This window comes from Echinops telfairi, unplaced genomic scaffold (genome assembly GCF_000313985.2).
Source record: "Echinops telfairi isolate 266 unplaced genomic scaffold, ASM31398v2 ScPeMD7_7457;HRSCAF=8495, whole genome shotgun sequence".
NCBI classification, from domain to species: domain Eukaryota; kingdom Metazoa; phylum Chordata; class Mammalia; order Afrosoricida; family Tenrecidae; genus Echinops; species Echinops telfairi.
In genome coordinates, this window is record NW_022111357.1 from 13471808 (window position 1) to 13476299 (window position 4492).

A 4492-nucleotide genomic window follows, 5' to 3' on the forward strand; every position below is an offset into this window, starting at 1 on the left:
CCATGTGGACTGAATTTATTGCTGTCTTTTTTATTATTATTATATTATTAGGAGCTCTTACAGCTCTAATAACAATCCATACATCAGTTGTATCCAGCACATTTGTGTATATGTTGCCATCATCGTTTCCAAAACATTTTCTTTCTACTTGAGCCCTTGGTATCATCTCCTCTTTTTACCCTTCCCCCACCCTCATGAAACCTTGGTAATTTATAAATCATTTTATTTTCATATTTTACACTGTCCGCTGTCTCTCTTCACCCACGTTTCTGTTGTTCATCCCCCTGAGGGGCTGGGGGAGGTGTTTGTACCTTGATCATGGCAATCAGTTCTCCCTTTCTGCCCCTCCTTCCCCCTGCCCTCACGGTATCACTGCTCTCATTATTGGGGGGGGGGCACTAAATAACTAGAGGAATGTTGTATTTCATCGGTGCTGTGCTGCACTCTGGCTGGCTTGTCCCTACCTTGTCTTTTCTTTGAGGCTTGATCACTGTAAATCAGACCAGGTCATGACATGACCACTTTCAACTTCCGAGAAGCTGTTTACTGGGATGTTCTTTCCCCATTTTCTGGGTATGGAGGTTGACTCACTCCTGTGTAAATAACAAAAACATAAAAAAAGGAGAAAAAAATCTATCGGTGGCAAACACTTTTCCCTCTGTTAGAGGAGAGCAGCCAAACGGTGGGGAATAACATCTAAAGAGCCTTGTTCCTGTGGCCTTGCGCCGCCCTGGAGGACGCAGCGCCTCTGGCTTCTCTGCCTCTCGCCAGCTCCCTGCACTCGAGCTTCCTGCAGTGGGCAGATGGGGCCAGTCTCCAATGATAGAAGCCACACTACCTGTGATGCTGTCTCAACCCCACTTCAAGCGGAATACGGAAACCTTGAGGTGGAATCCAGACCAGCACACGGCCTGAGAGTTTTTTAGTAACTCCATTTTATTTTCTCTTTCCCCTAGGACAGGCTACCATCTCCTTGCAAGGATCCTGGGTGACTGTGCCCAGCACACAGCCACTAATGAATCCCGTCTGGCACTGGAGAATGGTGGCTGTCTGTTTCGAATCCCAGATCTCAAGACAGGTCTTCACGACTCCTGCCCATTGTGAGCGTATTGGCTGTAGACTTAGACCACAGCCCCGTTTTTCTGCAGTTGAAAGAGGGGGCGGGCACTGTCCTTGGTTTGGTAGACACACCACTCACTCCCTATTACGTGGTGGGGAATGTTAGACCAGCAGAAAAGACCATCTCACATTCATTACTTTTTTCCCTTTAAGTGAGCACATATCAAAGATTTACTTAGCTCGTTAATGAAAGAACCAGCAGGGTAGTAAAGCTGTCACACCAATTACTTTTAATGCAGCGAATGAAGTTTAAATAAAGTGTTCTGGAAAAAGGAGGCAGCAATTTATTGTGCCTGTGAGAGTAAAAGAAGTTTCATAGACTATGTGATTGTGCCTAGGTGAAGACGTGAAGAAGGGGTAGGCTGTGCCAGGCAGACAAAGACACGGGCACGCCCAGACAGCAGGCACAAGCTTGAAAAGGGTGGGTCCTGAGCCAGAGAGCTTCCACGTGGCTAGCGTTATGGGGCCACAGGCAATATGGTTACAGAATGAATCGGGCCAAGTGCCAGAGAATTTGTACTTCATGTGCTTCATCCTGTGGCTTGAGGCTTCCTAACATAGTCCATAGAACACTATCACAAACCCTGTGCCCGAATCAGTTCGGGAAAGCTGTGAGTAAGACTTGACAATGGTTTCTTCACTGCAGGGCATTGAGAACCATTAATCTACAGTGAGCAGAGGGGTCGCTAGGAGCCCCAGTGGGGCAGTGGTTACATGTTGGGCTGCTAACCACAGGGTAGGCAGTTTGAAACCAGCAGCCACTCTTCAGGAGAAAAACAGGGCTTTCTACTCCCGTAAAGACTCAATACCACGAGCCCCCAATAAAATAAATAAAAGAATCAATCTGTTAAAAAAATTCACCATCGCAGAAACTCATGGGCAGTTCTACCTTGACCTACAAACTGTTGATCTGGGTTGACTAGAGAAACAAATTCACAGACACTCGTGTATAAGAAAGAGCTTTTGGTAAACTTACAGAACTGGAAGAGCCAAAATGAAGTTCAATACCTTTGTGACTTCGGACCGGAGCAAATATGGAAAAGGCATTTCAATGCACCTTTCCACATTCCCAGGAAGATTGTCTTCCCCTCTTTCCAAGGAACTGAGACAAATACAATGTTTGGTTCATGCCCATCCACAAGGATGATGAAGTTCAAGTTGTGCGTGGACACTACAAAGGTCAGCAGATTGACAAAGTGGTCCAGGTTTACAGGAAGCAATACATCATCAACATTGAGCGGGAGCAGCAAGATCAAGCTAATGGTACCTCTGTCCATGTGGGCATTCACCCCAGCAAGGTGGTTATTACGAGATTAAAACTGGACAAAGACTGCAAACAGATCCTGGAATGGAAAGCCAAATCTCGCCAAGAAGGAAAGGAAAAGGGCAAATACAAGGAAGAATCACTTGTGAAGATGCAAGAGTAAAATGTCTTGTACACAACTTCCATTAAAACCGGCACATTTGAAAAAAGAAAGAGCTTTATATAAGAGTAATTTATTAAAACATCCCAGCCCAATGCAGATCCAGTCCATAGGTCCAATATTAGCCCATATGTCAGATACCAGTCTGTAAATTCCTCTTCAGACTCACGCAATACATGCAATGACGCTGAATGCTGGAAGATCACAGACCAATGACTAGAAAGTCTTGTGGGTCCAGTGGCAGTGGAAGTATCGTAGCGCTGGTGTGGGTCTCCATGTGGCTCCTCCAGCTCCAGAGCTCTGGCACTATCAGCACAGCTCCGTGTGGCTTGTCAACAGGAATGTCTAGCAGGGAGAGAGTAACCCATCTCCAGAGAGGAAGACAGGACTTAACACAATCCTCAGGAGAAGGCCATGCCCACCCACATAGAGGCCTCATTGGCTATGAGCTGATTGACAGGCTAGACTCCACCCCTTTGCAAGTTGACAGGAGATTATGTAACTGACACATCAGGCTATTAAGAGTCAGAATTGACTCCGTGCCAGTGCATTTGGTTGTGTGGTTTTGAGTGGGATCGCCAAGGAGGAAAGAGTGCTACTCTCAGATTCCTGGCTTGAGCAAATACATATAGTCATGGCACTAACCAGGAGAGATGCGGCCAAACCGGCGTATCAGCCACTCTCCTCACCTACTAATAGATGCTCTCTCAACCCTTGGGAACATGTTAATATGCCTTAGAATTAGCCCAGACCCTTCCACCTTGCCAGCATCTTCTCTGGGAGAAAAGGCTGGAATCTGGACCCTGCACTTTTAAAGCCTGCCAATCCCCGGAGGTTGCCTGCGAATGGGAAGAACTGAGACCCTGGAGACTACAAGGGCTTTCCTGTAACCTCAGCTGCTTCGGTCCTCCCAAGTGCCTTCTTCAAAAGGCTGGGTAGGACCCATTAACAGGAAATAAGAGCACCACTTAGAATGTGAAAAGAATAGAGGCCCTGAACCTGGGGAATAAAGATTTGAGTATAAAACATCCCCAGAGGGTACAAATTGTATTTTCACTTTGGGAAAGATAGATTGCTCCCGAATGAGTAATGGCAAGTCTGGTTTTCAGTTAATTTCCCTTTATGACTTCTTCAGTCGCTAGCACTTTAATACTATTGGCACTTAAAGAGCCAAATTTCTTTTTTGCCGGGTGGTTAGGTTTGCAGGCTGAATTGTCAGGAAGGTGGTTCTGCACGCCATTTTTCCGGGTGGGGCTTGGTCTCAGTCATTCCTAGCCCGTGGCCCGAATCCATCTACGCCTCGCCCCCGGAATAGCTCATTTACAAGCTCCCTCATCAAAGTGCAAGTCAGTGCCATCGTCCCTCACCTTGCTGTCCCTGGTGGAGCAGGAACGGTTGGCCCTCTTCTCAGCTAGGAGAAGGAAATCCTCAGAGACTTTCAGGAGCCTCATGGAGCTGTACAAAAGGAAACACAGGGTGCCAGATCCAGAGGTCAGGCGGTGTGCACTACTCCAAGCAGGCAGACAGTCAGGGTTGCTTGTTTCAAAGACAAAGACGATCTTGACCAGGGCCTAAGAGAGCTTAGTTAGCAGCTAGAAAAAGCGTCCAGCCGCCTGTCAGACTTGCTGCTGAGCAGAACTACCAAAGGACCTAGAGTCTGGTACTTGTTCACATCTCAAGGCAGGTGGGTGGGAAGCAGGTGAAAGAGGAAGGCTCTGATCTAGCCCAGAAGCAACAAAGCCTACATTAAAGAAGCACACCAGCCTGTGCGATCACGATGTGTCAAAGGGATCAGGTATAAGGCATCATCCGAACAAAAAAAAATCTTACCATAGTGAATGAGGGAGGGAATGCAAAGTGGAGACCCAAAGCCCATTTGTAGGCCACTGGAGATTCCCTTGCAGGGGGTCTCGGGGAGGAGACGAGCCCGTCAAGGTGGGATGTAGCAA

The 4492-nt window shown here is 47.2% G+C and overlaps 1 pseudogene; it reads left to right on the forward strand.

Annotated features, from left to right (window-relative positions):
* Positions 1–2052: 2052 nt before the first annotated feature.
* On the forward strand, positions 2053–2573 carry LOC101644254 (annotated as a pseudogene).
* Positions 2574–4492: the final 1919 nt, after the last annotated feature.